This window comes from Haemaphysalis longicornis, unplaced genomic scaffold (assembly GCF_048455015.1).
Source record: "Haemaphysalis longicornis isolate Haplotype H1 unplaced genomic scaffold, Haemaphysalis longicornis Haplotype H1 scaffold_12, whole genome shotgun sequence".
NCBI lineage: Eukaryota > Metazoa > Arthropoda > Arachnida > Ixodida > Ixodidae > Haemaphysalis > Haemaphysalis longicornis.
The window spans coordinates 56,994,754-57,016,804 of record NW_027526225.1 but is presented as its reverse complement, the minus strand read 5'-3'; the positions used below and the strand labels follow the sequence as shown (position 1 = coordinate 57,016,804).

The 22,051-nt window shown below is 50.2% G+C and overlaps 1 protein-coding gene and 1 non-coding gene across 3 annotated transcripts in view; one reads left to right on the top strand and one right to left on the bottom strand.

Annotated features, from left to right (window-relative positions):
• Nucleotides 1-22,051, bottom strand: part of Ephrin (ephrin) — a 605,464-nt gene that overhangs the window by 88,560 nt on the left and 494,853 nt on the right. The window lies entirely within an intron of this gene.
• Nucleotides 17,206-17,277, top strand: Trnat-ugu (transfer RNA threonine (anticodon UGU)). Its single transcript has one exon. It is a non-coding gene; the product is annotated as a tRNA-Thr (tRNA).

Genomic DNA, 22,051 nt, shown 5'->3' with positions numbered 1-22,051 from the left:
GGTCCGATCTGAGAACAGTCGGGAAAATCTCGCCCTGGTTGCGAGTCGCATCGGCAAAACGCAAACGTGTTTGGTTTCTCTTTCCAAGACCAGCTTATGTTTCCGAAGCGCCAACTCACGGGGAAACGAAAGAACTACAAGAAACGAACACAAGCCAATTCACACCCTCGCGCCAAGGCTCTACGCACACACAAGTAGCACGCGCCTATACGCCCGGTTAGGCCACGCTTTTCCAAACAGCCTATAAAGCGCTACACGCAGGTGGGAAGGCCGCAGCGATATAGACAGCAGCGAGAGGCTCGGCGCCGGCTTTAAAATTTTGATAACGCTCTCGCGCGTGCCTTCCGCAATTCGTCTCGATTAACCAAACCATTTACACGTCCGGTATACGAACGCAGAGCAACCCCGCGGGCCGAGCAACGTATATAGCCGTTCGGCCGGGCCCCGCTGCTGCCTACCTACCTACCCCCCACCACCACCACCACCAGAGCGCGCAATTTTAGGCAGCCTCTGCGCTCGAGCGGCTGCGAATTACTTCATCCGCTAGAGCCACACCTGTTGTTGTTTCTTTCGTCCATTTAACTCGATTACTGTTTTTAAGGCTGCAAGCGTACACGCTTAGGGCTCCAACATGCAAGGATAACGCTTAACTATAGCGGCTCATGATGCAGGCAGCCCCAATTGGGCTTGCCAGAATATATATATATATATATATATATATATATATATATATATATATATATATATATATATATATATATATATATATATATATATATATATAATATATATATATATATATATATCTCTGGAGAGGGCCACGAGACGCGCTAACGTTTGCTGTTCCGGAAGGCTCTGCACGCATTCCAAATTGCGAGTATTCGGTGCTGAAGGGTGCAACAGTTTATGGCACGGAACGAACGCTTTTTTCTCTTTCTTCAAACGACCGCACCATCGTTGCAATAATGCTAACGGTGGCATAGAAGAGGGGAGGTGAAGGGCTACGGGCAAGAGCAGAACGCGGGCTTTCGGGCGATTAAAAAATTGCACGCCGGCGGCGGGGACAGCAGCTCGAGCGTTTCCTGTCAAATGCGCACACGCGGCGCGTGTTTCAAACTGCGTTTTGGAAAACGAAACAACGCGAGTTTGGAGGGCTGCTGTTCGCCGCCAACGAAAAAAAAAGGTAAGAGGGCACGTCGACGATACGCTCCGCAAACGGCGTACGCGCAGGGGGATGGCGCTGAATAAAGCCCGGGTGCGAAGGTAAAGTCACGTCAGCGCCGGTGTGAGCTTAACGAAGAGCGATTTGAACCCGAGCTCGGCTTGAAATCCCGTCGCTAGAACTGGAACGAAATGTTAACATATAGTGAAACGCTTTTCGAGCCGCACCACATACTGTGTATCCGTACTAGGCAAGACATGAGAAGCGGCCTAGAGTGAGAAGCAACGTTCAAAAAGTTTGGCGGAGCTTGAAACATGTCTGTCTAACTAAATTGGCAGAGGCGATGATGAAGTTCGCATACCTCGTTGGTAAGCTCCAAGCTGTTGAGAGTACATGACAAGCCGGGCGCACAGCGTTGGGCAAAGCATCCTGAAAGATACATCCATCTTCGCGAGCGTCGTATCATTCAGTTAACGTGCTGGTGTTGTGCTTAAACTGGCTTAGACGCGCTTGCCAGGGAGATTTTATCGGCATGCTGACGTTGCAAGGGCACCAGCGGACATTTCGTTGTTAGCGTTAGCGTTAGCGGACAGCGTGTTAGCGTTACAGAGGTTCGCAGTACTGTCAGGCCTTGTAAGTCATCCAAGAAGAAGGAAAAAAAAAAAAAAGAAGCACCCGAAATTTTCAGAGGTCGACGGATTACACGGACGATCAGAAACACCAATACCGTGGTTGGTTTGTTGTGAGGTTCTGTTTCTGCGCGGCTAAAGAAGTTATCGGAAAACCCAGAGCTTTAAAGTTTATCGCAGAGGGTTTTATAATCCAGTAGAGAACACAGTTAAGGCCTACTTGGCGAGACGCCTACTATACTCTGTACGAAACAGACAGTACGGTTTCAGCCAAAATAAAAAAAAAAAAGTAAGAATTCGGGACTTTAGTGTTCACCGTGACTACTTACTAACCATAAACTATAAGGAGGTACCCACTAAGTATGTTTTACCTGTAGAAATGACAGCAGGTCTATCGGCGAATCGAAGACGGAAATATTAAGCAAGTAATGTAGAGTTGCGGACGTAGAAGTAATTTTGTCGTCTTATGCAGGAACCTAAAAGGTAGACGTGCTAATACACACAAACCGTCGAGTGAGACTTAACACTGACATGGACATTGTGCCCAGTCCGAATTTCTGGCTATACAATTGCGAAATTTGTTTACAGCTACGGAGTTACTTACCACGGTTAACGTTCGACCCCCTCCCGAGCCTCGTTTTTTCAAAGAAAAGGAAAAAACAAAAAGGGATTTATTACTGGTAGGTAGGATCTGACAGCCTAACTAAGATGCTGCACGACATCTCGAGACGCAGCGCGAATTCTCAATTGGACCTCTAGAGCGCGTTATCGCTTCCTCGCATCGCAGTAGCATTTTACCCCACTCTGCCCCGCGTTACAATCTTCCGACGCCAAGTCGCCTTGGCGTCTCATCGGGCTGTCGCAGCAGAAAAACGAGCCAACTTTCGCTTTTCTTTCGCGTCTGCGAGACAGGGTGGCGACCGTATATTGCAAGCTGACCGTGGACCAGATAAACGTGAAATACCATGGACACGCACACTTGGATTGCCATTACGGCTACTGCTTTTTAGATCCCTGAACAATGACCCACCGATGAGGGAAAAAAAGCATTTCCGGGCCACTTGTACTGCACGTTTGTCTTTGTTGCAGCACGTCGTGCCGAACAGGTGTGACGCCTGACGCAATAGGCAGGTAATTGCAGTAAATCCTAGTAACAACGAAGACATAGAAAACTGACCTCGTTACAAGCGGTACTTCGTTCAACGCGAATGTTTTTGCACTGCAGTTGGGGAAGTGAAAAACTTCGAATAAAGCGACTTCACAAAAATGGCAGTTTGCTGTATTATTATTGTTATTAATATTATTATTACAATTTGAAACCAACGGGCTTTTCACGTAACAAAGGTACCGTAGGTAAATTGCCACTTGGGGCTGCCTTGCAGGTCATAATGCAGTCTGCGCATGTCCCTGTTCTCATTAGTATTTCGTAATTGCTAGCCGGGTTTATATTGGCAGACGGAAACAACAAGGCTCTGTCATCGGTCGCACTGAGGGCTGTTGTCACGCGGAGCACTCCTTACCTACGAGACGCTGCGGAAGCGAAATGCTCCATTTACATTTGTGCAGCCTTGTCAAGACAAAACGAAAAAAAAAACGCGATAAACAAATAGATTCACTTGAAAAAGCACGTCAAACGCAATTACCAAGCGGATCACCTCCAACACTCAGTCAGAAATGTGTTGTTGCGTTTAAGTCGGCACTACTGGGTGAAGTGGGGCGACGAGCAAAGATGGCGGATGCACCGGGACCAACCAGCTTCAGCTCCGTTATTTTCCTCCTCCTCCTCCTCCTCCTCACATGGTATCAAGGCTAAAGAAGGCTGCTGGCGCAAGGCCCTCGGTATCGCGACGGCGTGGTTCCCATACGACAATTCGAGACCTATTCAGAAAAACGCCAAACACCCATGGAGTTCACGCAGACGCTCGTGACATCGAAAAGCGAAAAACATAAGTTGAGATCGCCGCGACCGCTAGATGGGCGAGTCGCTACTTTTGTCCACCAATGTGAAACACTGCTCGGAATTTGTCTACCTAGATGTCCGATGACAGGTCGTCCGACAAGCGGGCAGTTATGCGATCAGTTTTGTTTCACCCTCGAGAGCCAGGTATTAACAGTTGGACAAAAAGAACTGCTCGACAGGCCTAACAAAGCGAATACGGTGCAGAAAGCGGCAGGTCACTTCCGTTTCTCCGGTCCACGGGTTCGAACACGTAGCTTCATTTCCCCAGAAAGCCAAACTTGATACAACTACGACGGATGAGCAACGCTATCCCTATAAATAGACAAATAGGAGAAATAAGGGGATCGTTGGAAGGAGGTGCCATAAAAAGGGAAATTGGGGAGACCAGGGCGCCCAGCGAAACAGAAAGCACAAAAAAAAAAAACGGTGTTTAATAATCCAAAGCGACGGTCAGGTACCGCACCTGACCCGAGTTCGCCATCACGAAAGCGCCGCTGGAAATCGCCCTAAGAGGGGAGAGCCGAGTCCAGGTCCGAGGGACATCAGCCTCCCCAGCCGACTCCCTTCTTCCCTCGGCGCCGCTTTTTAACCCGAGACCACCCATTTGGAGAAAAGTGGCGATCCCTTTTTCCCCTCTTTTCTTCAATCTATCCCCGCCTCGGACTCGTCCAAGGAACCACTTTGTGAAGGGTCGTCCCCATAAAGCAGCCGACCCTTCCCCACTCTGGCGTTATGACCAGAACCCGGGGTCGTCACGCCATGCAACAGGACTCCCCCTTTCAGCCTTGCCCTCCTCCCTACGTCCAGAGCACGTCGCCGCGCGCCGTATTACTACTCGCGCCGTCCTCCGCCAAATTTATATTTCAAGACCCGCTTCACGCAATCGTTTTGAGACTGCCTTCCCGCACCCTCTCCCCACGCCTCCGCCGTTCCCCCAGCTCTCGCCATCCACGCCCGCCTTCTTTTCTTCTTTACTGCCTCGACTATACGTCTCCTGCCCATGTCGTGCTCGAGTTTTCTTGATTACACATTTCCCCTCTTTTATGTCTTTTCCGGCGCCTCACCACGCAATCGCCCTGACCGTTACCCCCTCATCCACACTTCCCCGCTTCCCTAATTTTTTTGCCGTTCTTTCCCGTTTTCTCGCTTGCTATTGTTACTGAGCGTTAGACGGTACCTTTTTCTGGGTATCCCGTTACAACAGTTCGCAAGTCCCCACCACACGAGCTTTCCCTCTGAACGCTATGCCTTCACAGGCGCGATCTGCTTTTCACCGCCGTCCCGCAAGTGCCCAACTGGGCCCTTTCCCCTGTAGGGAAAAAGAAGTAGAAGAATGTCGACACGCAAACTACAGCGCCCGAGAGAGAGGGGTAAGCCAACGGCTCTACAACCTGTGATGCCTGCTTCAAGGTTGCACTTCCTATACGCCCTTCCACACCTTTTTTTCTCGGAGAAGAGAAGGAGGGGGTGCTGTTAACCCGCATATGTCGCACAAAGCAAAACGCCCGCCTCCAGTAGGGAAAAATAGATAAATAAGGGAAGCCAAACAAAGCAAGACCTTCGTTCTTTTTCTTCGCGGTTACTATTGATTCTTGCCCACCCTCGCTTCGCGACCACGACAGGCATCGCCGGCGAAGCTGGCTACACTGTAGCGTGCGACAGTGCCCGGAAAAGAGAGAGAGAGGGATGACGTGACTTCCCGCTCTCCCTACATCCCTTTCAACACCACCTGGGTCAGAAGACCTCAAACCTTGCGGCCGCAGACACGATTAACGGCATCCACTTTTTATTACGGCCTTCACGTGCTGATGCGACTTTAGCTGAGACTACTTGGTTGCAGTAAGGTCAGCGGAGTGAATCAGTGAAGGACGATTCTGAAGCGAGGCCTTCGTGGCATCTACGTGGCGTTGCCTGAGCTGACCACCGAACTCGCACGCTATGCAGCGCTGGTAGCGGGAGACGAGCGGCGCGACAGGAGGGATGCAACGAATGTAACCCGGGGCACGCGACGCACCGGTCGTGAACGGAGCGAACGTCGGCCAAGCACGGTTCTGCCTTTACAAGGCTGCGGAATTTAAAGGGGAAAGAATTGCACACGAATTCCCAAATTTATCTAGTAATGCGTAAGCATTCTTACGGCGACCCTCCGTTTCCCCAACCTTACGGGGTTTTTTTTTTTTCGTTTTTTGCTAACGCGTCTCGCCGCATTTGACCCCTTTAAAGGGACGTATCAACCAATCTGGAAGGCCGTCCGATCGCTGTTTCTGGTTATTTGAAAGAAACAGTTGCTTCCTGAGACACAACTCCTTTTTTTTAAATTATTTTCCCTTTCGGTGGCGACCTTGGCGGACCGACGGCGATGTCACCAACGTATCATATTTATTATTATTATTATTATTATTATTATTATTATTATTATTATTATTATTATTATTACATCTTACCATTATCTGTATTATATGATATACTCAGCATCCCCACAGAAGGCTTCGCTGCTGCCCCTTCCACCCCATAACGCGGGCACGGCAGCTTTGAATTCAAGCCAGCTTGACGAGAAGAACTCCGACAATGTTTTTTTTCGTTTCAATTGTTTCTAGTGGCCAATAACACTGCCGGACATCTACATTTAGACCATAACCACTACGCAAATTGCTCCTTTCGGTGCAGATAAAAGGTGGTACACTTCTCGCATTACGGGCAAATAATGTTGGGGTACTCGCCTAAGAATGCGTACATATTAAAATAGAGGCTCGTTTCATGAAGTGAACCCGCATGCACGTCCGCGTACTTTTCTTCAGTTCTGCAGTCATCTTTTCCCCAATTATTCCCTTACTGTTTTAACTTGTTGCAGTGCTTATTTCTACTATTTCTAGCCCAGTTCAACACAGCAAAAATGCGTATATTATTCCGCCGTAACATCTGGGCCGCTGGCCTCATTCTCGACGTAACTGTGTTAACTATCATAAGCCGAGCTCCCCGCACAAGCCACGACGAGAGTACTCAATGTTTCCGCATATACGCTGAACCGTAACGTTAAAAGTGGTCTCACTAAGTAGTCAATGCAAATGGTATAGCCCTCGAACTACGCGAGCTAGCAGACGACGCGCCTCGAACGCTCCCGTCCGCAGCTCCACTCGCCGACTATCGTCGGTGTCGCCTAGCAACGCCCTTTCTTGCTCGCGCGGCATTCTTTCCCGCCGGGACCACGGCTGAGATGACGTTGACTAGCAACGCTCTTTCTTGACTGCCGGCGACGCATGCTTGAAACACCGGCACATTCATTTTCCGGTGGTGCCTCCGCGCCCTGATTGACAGGATTCACACACCCGCAACCCGAATACTGGCTGCGCACACGTTCCGCTCAAAAAAAAACAAACAAAAAAAAAAACAAACAGCTACCGCAAACTACCCGTCGCTATTCCAGAATTAAGGAGTCAGTGACCAACTTTACGGGTCTTCCGTAACTTGCCTTTGCCCTGTCACATTTCTTCCCGTGAGGGAAATGAACGTTGAGACGAGAAAAAACAAAAATGATCCGAACAGTCAAAGCGAACCTTCATCAAAGTTCGGACAGCAGTTCCGTGCGACACTGCGTCCTTCCACGCACTAAGCACGACGCGTGAAACAGCCAAGAACGCACTGCCATTTTTACCCAGCAAACAAACAAACAGGACGAAACACGTACACATAGCGTGCGGGCGGAATGTTTGCCAAAGGAGAGCGAAGGAAGGAGGGTGGGGGGGGATCGCTCGTCCAATCAAGAAAATTGACCGCCGCCACCATGCTCGAATGCATGCGCCCCGCTCATCTCGCGTTTCTGCGTATATTCCCCCTTCGTCGCCGCGCTCTGTCGCGTCCGATCACTAGGCAGCAGCGCCGAGTGCGCGTGGTAGGTCAAGAGCCCGGGAGATCACGTTCGGGAAGTTATCCAGCCCCAAGCGCCGTCTCCTCATCGCAATCCAATATCATCCGCGGCCGATCTGCGCCGTGCGGGCAGCGCTCCACGTGCACAAACACGCAGACACAAACCGACGTCTATAATAACAAGAGCACGCGGCTGTGACTTTAGCACTGCATTATTTTTACTTTTTCCCCCGAAAGCTGGAGAAAAGGCGTTTAGAAAAACGGGCAAGTAGCTTTTGGAAAAACGAGAGAGAGAGAGAGAGAGAGAGAGAGAGAGAGAGAGAGAGAGAGAGAGAGAGAGAGAGAGAGAGAGAGAGAGAGAGAGAGAGAGAGAGAGAGAGAGAGAGAGAGAGAGAGAGAGAGAGACTGTACGCGTTTAATGCAACACGCAGGTTTCCCGGACCTCTTATCAGCAGGGAGCTGATAAATTTCGTACGACCTTTCCGAAACGCTTTTACGCGTGCGCGGTAATTCGCCGGACGCGGAAGAACGGAAGAAAACACGCCGTATGTTGTCTTGTTGCAAGAGTTACATCCTCTTACCGTGCACCACGTGAGCCGACCACTGCGGGAAGCGACACGGACTATATAATTTCTCCATCAACGGCGCACGGCCCGGTAGTTATATACGAATGAATTCCAAGGCAGCATTTGTCCGTGTTTTATTTAGACCACGCATGATACTTTCCCATACGGTTATGTCCCCGTATACGTATGGCGTTACTTAAATAGGATCCAATCACTAGGAGAAAAAAAAAAGAAACTAGCTGCACACACACAAAAAAACAACAACAACAAAAAAAAACCGCACGACACTCTGTGCGGACATAATGTATAGGGACTCATGGCATCGGCATTCCAGTTGTCCTAGCTGCCTGATCGAAGGTAGTATAGGGTAAATTAAAGAGGCCTCCCAATCCTCTTATACGGGGCTTAAACGACCTCGTCCAGATTGCTTCGGAAGACGAACCGCGCGTGCCAGGGCATATTGCCAACGACTCGCTCCGTCTCCGCGAAAGGGCAATCGTCCGCCATTTCTCGCCGATTCCCCCTCTCGACCCCAGAACGTTGTCCCCTGCATTTCTCCTCTGCTGGGCGCAAGGCATAACTCGCAGGGGGCCAGGGACGAGACGGCAGCCTGCTGCTCCGTCTCCTTCTCAAAACGTATATTATGGCAGCGGGGAACCGACCTGCCCGGCTGTCCAACGCCCCGAAGCGGCGGGACGGGACGGGGCCAGGCGAGGGAGAGCGGGGGAGGTTGCTGCTCGGCCCGAGGGCTGTAATAAAATCACCAACCATGCCAAAACGGTAATCGATACGTTATGTAAACGCGTCGCCGCGAAGCGGGATTGTTTATACAGCACCGGAGGGATGGGGAGTGTTCCCTTTCCTCCTCATCCTCCACTCTCTTCCCCCTGGACATGGCATGCCATCTTCTTCCTGGGGGAGAAACCGATCACTGGTCGCCTAAGCCGCGCACGGAGCAGGGGGAAGAGTCTTATTGCTTCTTATACTCGTATGATTTCGTAAAGGGAAGCTGCGCTGCCTCTATTACTCTTTCTCCCCCCCCCTCTCTCTCACCCTCATCTTGGAATCTGTGGTTGCAGACAGCAGTTTCGGAGTGACTCATCCTTAGGGACGATTGGGGTTGGACTGGAAAACCAATGACGTGCGCAGTCTGAGGCTTTGCCGGTGGGGCCAGGACGAAGCGTGCGCCGAAACCGCATTGAAAAAAAAAAAAAAAATGAACACATAGGAGAAGGAGGAAAAACGTGAGCACGAAACCGGGTATAGGTAAATGGAACGACCGTGACTTTTCTTTTTCTTTTTTTTTTCAAAAAGGCGGCGCGCGGCACTCAAGACGTTGATCGAAGAAGGGATTTCTACTGTAGCTCGGACCTCTTCCAATCTGCGTGCCTGGGCTTCGAGTGCGCGCTGGAGTACGTTGAAGGACTCGCACGAAGAATCTAATTTATCATATAGATTCTAGCCGCGTAACTTGAAGAACCTAATGCCACATTGTGAGTCAATCACCGTTCATTCCCAGCCGGACACTTATTGCGGGGCACCGTCACAAGTAAACATAGTTGACCACGTTCTTAGTATTATCAAAGTATAGTTCATAACAATTCTGCGCGTTCAGTCTAAAATCCTACTGTAAATAGAGAAAAATAGTAAAGTTGTTACGCGCTGACGCATTAAAAAGTAAGCGACCTTTTTTTATCACTTGTATCGTTAAGTTTTGTCCCACGATGTTATGTATGCTTGTCGCCAAGCAAAAACGAAGGACTAAAGGTGAGGCACATAGGACGAGCGCTGACTTTTAACTGAACTTTAATTGCAGAAACATGTCATATTCATAAACGCGCATACGCACACATACGATGAAAACAGTCATCCCGATAAGTAGTGACAACAATTGCACCAAAACCCGAAACACAAAAACACAAGATGCCAACCCCCCCCCCCCCCTCGTGCTAAGCACGTGCTGTGTCATTTAAGATGGATTTTTTAAGATTCTCTTTCAGATGTATAGAACTACGATGGATTACCAACTCGCCCAATCCTGCACTCTGTCCAAGCAAAACTTAGTCCTTACTCATCCTTGCACATTTCGACCCATCGTCATCCATCCTTACGATATTCTCCTCACCAAAAAGCAGATTAAAGAGTCGGATAGGGATCCCGCTCGCCATAACATACAATGGCTAGTGACCCTGCTCCTTGAAAAGCGGAATGAAGGGAGGCATGCCGCTCCAAATGCGACATCACCATCCACTGCTTTCGTCACCACGTTGCGCTACGAAGTGGTCGAACATGCGTAGCGACACAACCACGAACTGTGACGACGAGCCTGTCTACGGAAATCTTTTGGTACGGCATCTCCCCTTTTTCTCCGCAACGAATTACTTTCCAGAGCACTCAATCCTCGCGCGCAGGACATGTAGTGCATACCGCAAACAAATTTTGCTCGCGTTTGCGGGATATGCGCTCGACGTAAAGACCTCTTCTTCCACTTCTTTGTAGTGAAAACAGACGCTTCAATGTTAGCAGCACTACGTGTAGCGCACATGGTAGGATGACCTAACGGCCCGAATACGACCCAGAACGCATGCGTTTCCGAATCTCAACAAGGTTTAACAAATGGAAGGAAAAAAAAAAAAAACTGGCGAAGCTTGCATTAGTGGTGCAAGGCTGGAGAAACAGCGGAGCCTAGCTTCTTCCGGTTTTGCTAATTTTTGCTAGGCTTTGCTAAGTTGTGTTAGGTTTTGCTAGGCTACGCCAAGTGTTGAGAGGTGAGGCAAAGTCCAGCTGTATTTTACAAGGCGGTTCCGGTCGGTCGCACATGCATATGACCCTTGAGCTCATACTCAAGCAGGCGCTAAAGCCGGCTTCACTGTTACAACACCCAATCTGCGGTGGTGCACCCTTTACAGGCGGCGCAGTTTTTCCTTTTTTTTTTTTTTTTTTTTTTTGCTCACGTCACCGGACCAAGCTTAAGCTTGAACAGGTCAGCTGTAAAAAAATCGCCGGCAAAAACTTTTCCGTGCCAAAGAGGTTCTGCCCACTCAAATTTCGAACAATTCCACTCCCGCATTTCTGAAACGCAGCCAGTGCTATACGAAACTTTGTCAGAAATTTACGACACTCAACCGTACGACCTCTACGAAAATCGCACCGAGGTCGAGAGGTCATGCCGTAATAACGAAAAAAAAAATAAACGGAAAGCTCTCTTTGCGACAAAATTTCAGCAGGCTGCGTTGGGGAGGAACGCGTGCGGGCCATATATAAAGATTTCCCCCATCCAGGAACCAATTTCCGACTGCGCCCACGGAGAGCCGGAGAAGCCATCTTGCACTGCCCTTTCTACTTTCTCCAAAAAAAACAAAAGTGAAAAAAAAATCCTTTTTTTTTTATTTTTTCCCCCACCAGCTCTCTCCCGGTCGACGCACGGAGGCTGCGGGATTGAGATGGCGAAAAGACGCATCTCTGAGAGTCACGTAGGAGCCAAATATATTTCCAATAGCAACTCCTGTCCCCCAGCATTCCGACCGAGCCAACCATTTTCAATGCGCAGCCCACTCGCAATCAGTCAGGCACGGCCTCATACAAAGTTTTTTTTTTTTTTCTTTCCTTCTGGGGTTGGTTTCGAAGGAGGATGCGAGCGTCTCTGCGAAGTCCTCGGAAGCCCATTACGACTCTCCTCGAGAAAAAGAAGAAAAAGAAATACGTCGCTTCTGAGCATTATTTAGATTCCAGTCGCATTCTGCTGTCCCTTTCTGCAAATAAACAAAAAGAAAAAGCACGGTGCTTGGAAGTCCAGAATTGGGGGGTTTATAAAGCTCTAAAGACCCCAATAACGGTATTGGCAGCATTAATCTACGTTACAAGAGAGCCCCATACAATCGATGAAATAACACACCTGAACGTATCCACGCACTGCGTCGTATTTAGAGCAACTACGAGCAGAAATACGCAAACTGAATGTGGGGGCGGAGTGAAAAGCACGATAGCGGCGATTAAAGCGGAATTCTCCATGGAACGCGGCGGAGGCCGCCGGGAGCTACGGATACCGAAGCGAGGATCGCTTCACAGAGGGCGTGTTCTTATCAATCGTTAAGAGGGCGGGGGGAAGGGCAAGAACGCGCAAGCCGATACAATTTGTTCGGAATAAACAACTGCTGAATATAGAACAGGCAAGGTTGGTTTTCTAACATTTGCCCTTATTCGAGGAAAATCATATCATCATCAGCAGCAGCATCACAATACATTACGTTTACTTTCATCGATCCCGTGCCGTGCCGTGCCGTTACTTCTGTACGCGCGTCCACACTTTTATTTTTTGCCAATAAATACCCGCCGCGTTGGCTCAGTGGCTAAGGCGTTGCGCTGCTGAGTACGAGGTCGCGGGTTCGATTCCCGGCCACGGCAGCCGCCTTTCTGGTCGAGGCGAAAAGCAAAAACGCCCGTGTGTACGAGATTTCGGCGCACGTTAAAGATCCCCAGGCGGTCAAAATTAATCCGGAGCCCTCCACTACGGCGCGCCTCATCGCCTGCGTTACGTCGGCGCGGTAAACCCTTCAACCAATCAATCAACCAATCAATTAATTAACCAATCAATCAATCAATCAATCAATCAATCAATCAATCAATCAATCAATCAATCAATCTTTTGCGCATAAATGCTCAAAGTATGCGTCTTGCGGATAGAGCCGAAGAGGATAAAAGTTATCGTTACGGTCGGCAGTTCTAAACTCGCTGCTTGCCGAGACAGCATTATTTTACGTCGATGGCAAATAACAAAAGAATCCACGTGGCGAACGTTTGCAGCATTAGGAGTGGCTTGACTACGCAATGCGCTAAGTGTTTGCAAAACCTTTAGGGAGATATTCTACGCGGAACAAAATGTCTGCAGAATAACCGTTGGGACTCTCCTGCGGGATCAGTATAGGGGATGTGTCAGTGCAGGGGAGTATCACAGCAGAGTAAAATAACTCCACAAACGCCTCCACTCCACACAAACAGCGGAGGGAGTTCAATCCATACGGGCACAGCTGGGCAGCGGATCGCAAGGGGGAAACATCATGAGGCTTCAACGGAGACCTGAAGTAAGAGAAGGGAACTAGCAGAGACGCACGAAGGAGACAACTGAAGAACTTCGCGGATAACGACATTATCAACACCACATCACCACTGGACATACGGAACAAGATGCAGCTGGATTTAAAGATCGTCAAACCGCCCTACTAAAACGGTCAGAGAAGGCTTCGTTACGTTGCACTTCGGACAGCATGTAGGCGCAGGCATATATGAGCAGATTACGCAGGGTAGCGACTTCGGCAAATGCGTTATCTTGGGCCTCGCGCAATCGATAACGCGAAACCAAGTCGCAGCGACTGCTTTCCACACCGAGACAGGATGTATGCACCGTTCTTTGAGGTTAAATTTACAATTTCCGAAACGCGACGCCACGTTGTTTAACCCGGGGCTGATGACCACTACGCCGCACCTTATAGACCGAGTGTTTTTGCTTCAGCATATTTAGCGGTGCGCGGAAGAAATGCTACAACACATTCCGATAAAGCCCACGCTAAACAACCACAAAACTCGAAAGAAAAGTCGCAAGAGTATCGCGCACGAAGCCTGGGGGGTAGGTGGACAAAAAACTAGAAAACAGAAATGTGAAACGAATGCCCCGGGCATTCGGAGAACGAAACAAGATCCCGGTTTCGTTCACAGGACCCGCGCGCGCGCGCATACTGATAGGTCCTCCTCCAAAGTCATCGCTCGTGTAGCTCCGCCGCCTTCTTTCCATATTCGTCAACTCGAAAAATGCGGCCGCTCCTGCGACTCCAGCGCCGTACGTTACCTCAGCGCTGCGCGGGCTGCGCCGCATCCACCCGCAAGCTCCGTTCCCCCGCTGCAAACACACAGGGCGGCGGCAAGCCACCGGGTCGCTCAGTCTGCGCCGGCACTTCGCCCTATACATCTGCATACAGCCTCCGACTGCCGGCGGCAGGTGTCGCTAACGAACCTTGAAATAGCTGCGCGCCAACGCCGCCCCGCAACCCCGACCGCAGCGCCACCAGGCGGAGAACGCGCGGAGTTCTAGCGGGGGCCACGAGCCATAAACTATAACGAGACCATGCGGGACGCCTTGTAGTCGTCTTTCGTGGCCGGCTCTCTTTTTCGTCGAGAAAACTTTCTTTTTGCGTGTTTTTGACGAAAGTACGCCTCGACGTATCATGCAACAGGAAAAAAAAAAAAAAAAAAAAAAAAAAAACGAGGGGGATGATATTCGCTCGGAGGACGCGAAAGGTCGGATTCATGGAACAGTAGCGCGGCATCATTCGGCTCGTATAATATACGGCCTTCTTTTTACCGACACTCCCGCTCTCTCAACATCGACTCAATTCCGCTTTGACGACACCCGGGTTACATTCCATACGGGTTCTGCGCTGTCTCGCAGCCCGCCTAACCAAACTTTACGAATTCAGCGATGCAAGGCTAAGAGCGACAGTAGTGCGGTTCGCCAAATGAAAAGGGAACATTTTCTAGGGCCAGATAAACATTTCGTACGGTACACACAAAAAAAAGAAATACCGTCGTTCGCATACAGTATTTGCACTCGGTGAAACTGGCAATCAAATAACAGCGAACAGGCCCAGCAGAAGGACGAGAACAAAGGATTGATAAGAAGTTTACAAATTCTACTTCCTTTTTATTCCAGTACCCCGCATCCCATTCTTCTCAGCACTCCTTCCTGAACGAGAGAAAATCCCATTTCCCTTCAGGCATGTGTACTCTGTAAATTCACTCGTTTCCCGGGTTATAAAACGCGCGTTTATCGCCTCACCGAAAAAGACAGCCGCGCCCACATGCACGTATAAGAAAAGGGGAAAAGACAAAGGTCTCATACCCCACGCGACAAGCTTACCACCAAACAACGAAGACCCCCTACAGCTCCTACAAATAACAACGCGAGCAGCACCGCTAACACGGAAGCGGGAGAGAAAACACAACGCCTGAACCCGGAGACCGTCAGCAGACACGAAGGCGGACGTACCACGCAAAACCGCCCGCATTAAACGCGGCGCATTATTCGTCGCAACAAGGGCAGTACAGAAACTTGAAACTACGAAAGCAGCGTTCCTCGCGCACCGCGAACAAACAGAAAGGAAACTGGGGTGGCCGGAGGGGGGATTACAAGTTGCGGGCGGAACATACCTCAAGAAAAGCCCTCAACTCGCCACGCGCGATAAGGTCTGCGAGGAAACGGCAGCAACAACGACGACAGAAGATGCCCGTCCACGCGCTGCGCATAGTCGAGTTGCGCAAGCAACTCCAGCGTGCCAGCGAAATGGAATTGCGCTAGACGGGGCTGGGAGTCTCAACAACCGCTACACAGGGCACAGCAACGCAACGAGGGGAAGGCTACACCTCGGAGCGAAGCAGGCATCTTGTGGCCTTCCCTTTATCCGGCGCTGAGATCTCTCGAGAACACACTGGCGGCCCCCTCCTCGCGCCCCGGTCGCTCGTGGGCGAAGAATTCATGCATATCGCGCTACCCGCGTCCTCTAGCCGCTACACCACTCTAATACCGCATGTAGAAAGCACTCGCCGCCGCTTTCGGAGCCCGCGCGCGCTGCGGAGCGTAATTTATTGCAGCCAAGCGTCACACAGCCCCACCGCTGGCAGCAACAGCAGCACGGCGCGTTTCTATTTCCCCTCATATTTTTTTCCAGCCTCAATTCATTTTCATCTCGCGCGCCCTCCCCCTTATGTATCCACTTTATTTTCTCCCTCTTCGCGTCCTCCCAATCTCTTCCTCCGCCGCTCCCGAGTTCTCTTCTTATAAAACCACCGTGGACGCCACCACTCGTGGTTTCTAGGGAAACACCACAACCATCTTTTCCTCTTCCTCGCGCTCATTTATTTCTTGCGGTTGCGGGTTCGCGGTTTTTCCTTCGGGGAAGAGGATGAGGAGCACGAGGAGTTGTTTCACAACGCAGGAAAGATGAGAGAGATGAGGGTAGGGCGATTGGAAAACGGAAATCAGATCTCTGCTATATGGTCGTGCTTCTTTTTTCTCTCTCTTCCTTTCTCTCTAAACTCGTTTCGCGGAGTGCAATTCCGATAGGCCATTTCCCCCATATATTCCTTCTGTTCGAACAGCGCGCCCACGCATCCGGCGGCGGCGATGCCGTTTATGAAAAAACGTTTCCTCGACTTCTTGCAGCCGTTGCAAGCTGTTCTCTTTCAACCCGCCTCCCCATCCTCATCCTTTTCTCCTTCTCCTTACAGCGCGCTGTTCCTCGCCATTCATGCGGGTATATTAGGCGTGTGTAACGCGCCGCCAAATGGCCGGACCTACACACGGGTTTCGCCAGGCATGTTTCGAGAGAGGGCCTCCGTCCGCCGAGTTATCGTTCTCGTGTAGCGCTCCCAGAGTCACGCGGGGAACGAGAAAAAGAGTGAAAGCGCGAGATATGCGCGCCCACGCCGCATCCACATTTCTTCTCGGCTCTCCGTAACGCGAAAGCGCTCCCATAGGAGTGTACCGCATCTACTTGTGTGCAACGCAATCGCGTGCAAAAATGGGGACGAATGTGAGTGTCAATAGTTTAACTTAGATTACATGAGATTGTCCCGCAGCTCCTTAGCGTCCGCTGCTGATGTACTATATATATATATATATATATATATATATATATATATATATATATATATATATATATATATATATATATATATATATATATATATATATATATATACAGAAAGATAGGGCAGCAGTCTACAACGCCAAAGGAGGCATAGGGGTGTGATTAGGCTCGTTTCTTTTTCACTACGGTTAATGAAGTAAACATTTTTTTTAATATACAGAAGAAAGAAAGAAAGAAAAACACGCGCCCAGAGTGGGGACCGAACCCACGCCTCTCGATTACATGTCGAATGCCTTACCAATTCGGCTATCTGGGCGACTGTGTTCTCCTTCACTTTCTAGGCTATGAAGGAGTGAAGGAGAACAAAGTGAAGGAGAACACAGTCGCCCAGATAGCCGAATTGGTAAGGCATTCGACATGTAATCGAAAGGCGTGGGTTCGGTCCCCACTCTGGGCGCGTGTTTTTCTTTCTTTCTTTCTTCTGTATATTAAAAAAAATGTTTACTTCATTAACCGTAGTGAAAAAGAAAAGAGCCTAACCACACCCCTATGCCTCCTTTGGCGTTGTAGACTGCTGCCCTATCTTTCTGTATTTCCTCAACGAGCCCCTCATTTCCTTACTATATATATATATATATATATATATATATATATATATATATATATATATATATATATATATATATATATATATATATATATATATATATATATATATATATATACACGGACACGCGCACAGAGACCTCGGATCTCGGCGCCTTTAGGGGTCTAACACCACCGTAAGTGCTCGCAATCGCCGATGCACGTATACTCGGAGCTACTATACAGGGAAGGACGCCACACGGTACCCAACACAGGCAACGCACGTGCGACAGACGAACGCACAATTGGTCCGCAGGAAAAAATTGGGTCACGATTCAAGGCGCAGATCGTTCCCCGGGGGAGGACCCTGAAGGAGGCCGGCCATCTCCCGGAAGCACGCTATTACACGGCGGCGACCACGCTACAACGTTAAACTCGCCCGCCACACATTCGGGTGGGCGGGCAATTCAACGCGGACGCACCACCGACCGGCCCTGGTCGAAACGGCGGGCGGAGGTCCTCCTTCCCCCGGGTTCGGAAATCGCGGCGCGCGATAAACCAGCACCAAAAGCAGCGACAACCGCTCCATTGTATTAACGAGCGGTATCGGTCCGATCACGGTGGCGGGATTCGGCAGCGGCCACCACGTAATAACGGGCCCCCTTGCTTACCGGAGGAAGAAAATAATACGTGAGCTCGGAAGCAACAAGCCTCAGTCCGAAGGCGATGGGAGGCCTTTTTTCGGAAGCCGATATATATATCCGCGGGGAGCCATTAGGAACCGCTCGGCTCGCACATCTATATAGGCGAGAAGGAGCGCTGTATACTTGGGAATGGCGCAGCGGACCTTAGCGGCACTATACGGGAAACGATAACGATACGATAAAAGCGTATACGTCCGAGACGAACGGGTTCGAGAAAGGGGCGAACGAAGCGAATTCCAGAGGAGACGCAATGCTGTGCCACGTGTACGAATTCTCCTTTTCTTTGGTTACTTCTCCTGGCTGGGCAAGGTTGGTCACAATCCCTTCAAAATGCGCGAAAGCGAAAGAACGCCAGCAGCAGTGACGTCGAGAAAGGAAGTGAGCAGACACGGGTAATGAAATCGTAACCACCGGTTAACGATCTGCGCGTAGATGACGCAATAAGAGCCGCTCTTAACGACGCACTTAGGCGTTGGGAAGTAGGTCGTGCAGCGTGGTTGCGACACGGGACAACCTTCCTATCCGCCTCGGAGAAGTAGTTACGTGTCTTGTAACACAGATACGAATTACGCGACGTTGGGGGCAATTGGAGAGAAAGAAACTGCCAGAAACCGACAATCGTGGAGTGATGATTGAGCCGAACTCACTTTCAGTTATCCACGTCCTCTAGGTGGACGACTGATGTGCCATCCGTCTCTGACGTCATTGAGGCTTCGACTGAAGAATCCTTGTGTACGCGCTTGCAGGTGCAGTAAATTCGTTGTAACGAAATCGCTTTATTCCAAGTGTTTTATGGTGCAAACTGGAGTGTACATGTACCCGTTTTCACAAAGTCTCTCTTATAACGAAGTCAAGTTTTCTGTTCTGAGCATTTTCATATAATGAGGGTTTACTTTGAATACTCTGATTACCTGTCAATGTGTGGTATAAGTTCGTCCAAATTCCGTACGCATTAACCTGGAAGGTTTTTTTGTTCTATTTCAGACAACCCCTCGCATACAAACGCGTGTAAACTGGCCGCTTTTGCGCTACCTTTGTAGAAGTGTGTTGGCTATGTACTAGGCATTGTACATGCAGCCGACACACAGATACCAGAAACACAAGTAGCGCCACTTTTTTTTTTGGTCATATTGACTACTAAACCAAACTAACCACAGAACTAACCTCCGAAGACTCTTCACCCTCGCACCTCTTGCTTCGAAAATGGCCACAAAAGGGACCAGCAAAAACAGTAAACGAACAAACACGTTCGGGCACAACTCCTTCGGCATCAAGAAATAGAAGACGCAAACGGTGGACCGTATCTCCTTTCATGCACTTGGGACAACGAAAGTCGGACACGCTCTGACCAGTTCGCAAAGAGAGGAGAGACACACAACGCGGGTTTGACGCCCTAGCACGGAGGGCGAAGAACGGGGGAGCGAATCCTTTTTGGAACTACGCCAAACGCCGCTGTAAAAAACCCACCCAATGGAGGGAGAACAAGTCAACAGCAGCAGCAAGTGGGGCTGAAATACAAGTTAGGTCTTCTCGCGCGTCTCAGGCAGGCCAGGGGGAAATAAAAGGAGAGACGGAGAGGGGGAGGCGACCGGGCGGACGCGGGCGAGTGTGAGGTGCGTCCGAGAGCGGGCAGCCGCGGTTGGGCTTCGGACTCCCAGACGCCGGAGCAGCCAAGCGGAGAGCAAACGCGGCGACCCCGAGCCGAAGGAAGGGCCCAGGGTCGGGCACGCACGCACACACGAAACAGACGGAGCACTTCCCCGCGCTTGTCTCCTTTTGTCTTTGCGCTCGAGAGGACAGGAAAGCTATAGGGTACACACATCTTTTCGCGTGTGTGCGTGTGTAGCTTTGGTTCTACGCAGTGCGGCCTGTACGGGAAGCTATACTCGCGTGTTCCTGCTGCTGCTTCGCGGTTGCGTGCGGGCGACGTGGGAGCGCGCGAGAGGAGGGAAGCAGGGGAGGGGACCGAGCCAGAACAGCAGAGCGGATGTAGTACTACGATGCGAGGAACGCGTGGACAGGACGGATGCAGTGCTGGGTAACGGGATTTCAGTGACGTCACCGCAGCTACCGTGACTATGTGACTCGATGAGCGGTTTGAGAGGCCCCGCAAGCAGGACGACGCACAGCGGATGTGCCGCGACCGAAAGTAGTCCGTTAAAGAAGCAGAGAAGGAAGAAGAAAACGACACATTGGGCGTCACCATTTGATTTACGCTTGCACTTCCTTCGCGAGTTTTACTCGCCCAGCTTGAGCTTTGCGGCGTGCTACGGCCGCAGTTCTGGCGGAAGCAGTCAGAGGAGACGAAGCTGACATCCGCGTTTTAAAAAAAGTTCGTGCGAGGTGGCAACGACTTACGCTCCACAATAAAGACGGTACGTGAACTGGCATCCCGTAAAGAATTTAGGCAGAAATACTCTTGATCCCCCGCCTATGCCGTGTTTTGTTTTCAGCTTTTGAAGAGGATAATCAATAGATATACCACAAAGGAATAAGCGCCATCGCCATACCGTAGTGAATACGACTTTGCTTGGTGCATTCCCTGAAATAAGTTTTCTTTTTCTTTTTTTAATGGACAACATTCTGAACTAAATGTCCCCGCTCTCCCTCTTCCGCTCATTGCAAGTTTCTAAATTATATCCCATGTTCTCAAGAATAAGAAAACAGATAATGTTACACACGACCACGGACTGCCCTACGCTTGTGAAAACCCAAAGAGACGGGCAGAGCCTCCCGTCCGGTGTGTCCGCTTGCCCCCCGGGCAGCACTCGGATGATAATAGCCACGTGACAGGAGACCCACCCGCGGGAACAGCCTCACACCCTCTCCTCCCGTTCACCCACTTCTTTCCCCATCTACCCTGCATGCTACTCCACCTCCTCCCCCTCCTCAATTCTCTTTCCCTGCCTCCCAGAATCCCCCCTTCCACGATTCCCTCACGCCTAGATATAGAAGAAATGATCCAGACTCGGGGCTGGGGAGGAAAGAAGCGTCCAAGCTATGAGTGGCACCCGACCATTCGTCTTGTAGCGAGACTGCCATTAGGGGTCAGCCGTGAGCCGTCACTGGGAGCGCCGCGAAGGGAGGAGGGCGGAGGAGACAGACGGGGCCGAGGGTGCATCAACAGCGCCCTTGGTGGGCTTCTTGTCTCTTGCTTCACACGTCGCCTCACGGTCGCACACTTCTTCTTCTTTGATTTCCAGCCTCCTAGTGCTGTCTTTCTTTCTGCTTCACCCATGTATCACGCCTTGCGGAGGCGATTGCCGCGAATGTGAAGGGAAAATAAGCCGAGTGAGGGGAATAGAAGCGACGGATTCCAACGCCGTCCACTAACAATGCCGGGTCAGCGGGAGGAAGACAGACGGACGGCCCAAAGGGCGACCCACTGCAACCGGACGGTGGCGGCGCGCTCCACCACCGCTCAGTCATCGCGACGCAGTAAATTCAGTCAGAGAACGAGTCTCTTTGGCCAATACCTTACAGCGCTCGAGGGAGACAGAGACGAGCATCATAGCGCTTACCGGTTGGAACGCGCCAACAGCGGGGGAACAAACAAGAGCATCATCATCAGCCTCTTCCATGATAATTCGGCTGATGTATACTGTATATCGACCCGAAAGCACTCGCGCTCAACACGTCACGTTATTTAAAGGGAAACTCACAAATCCTACACTCTTAACAAAAATGCTAGTACGAAGGTAGTACCGGGTTGTATTTACTAACTCCTTACGAACTTTACTACCCCCGGAACTTACGTAGGTCCTGCAACCAAGTATGGAACCTAAATGGTATCGTTACTAGTCAAGACCTCGCACTCAGTAACTGCTTCTTGTACGCTACTAACATTCATTGATAGTAACAAATTTTTCTGAATTATTCAGCTAATCACTATAGAAGTTCAAATCACGATTAAAACGTTTTTGCAAATCCGCTTGCATGCTG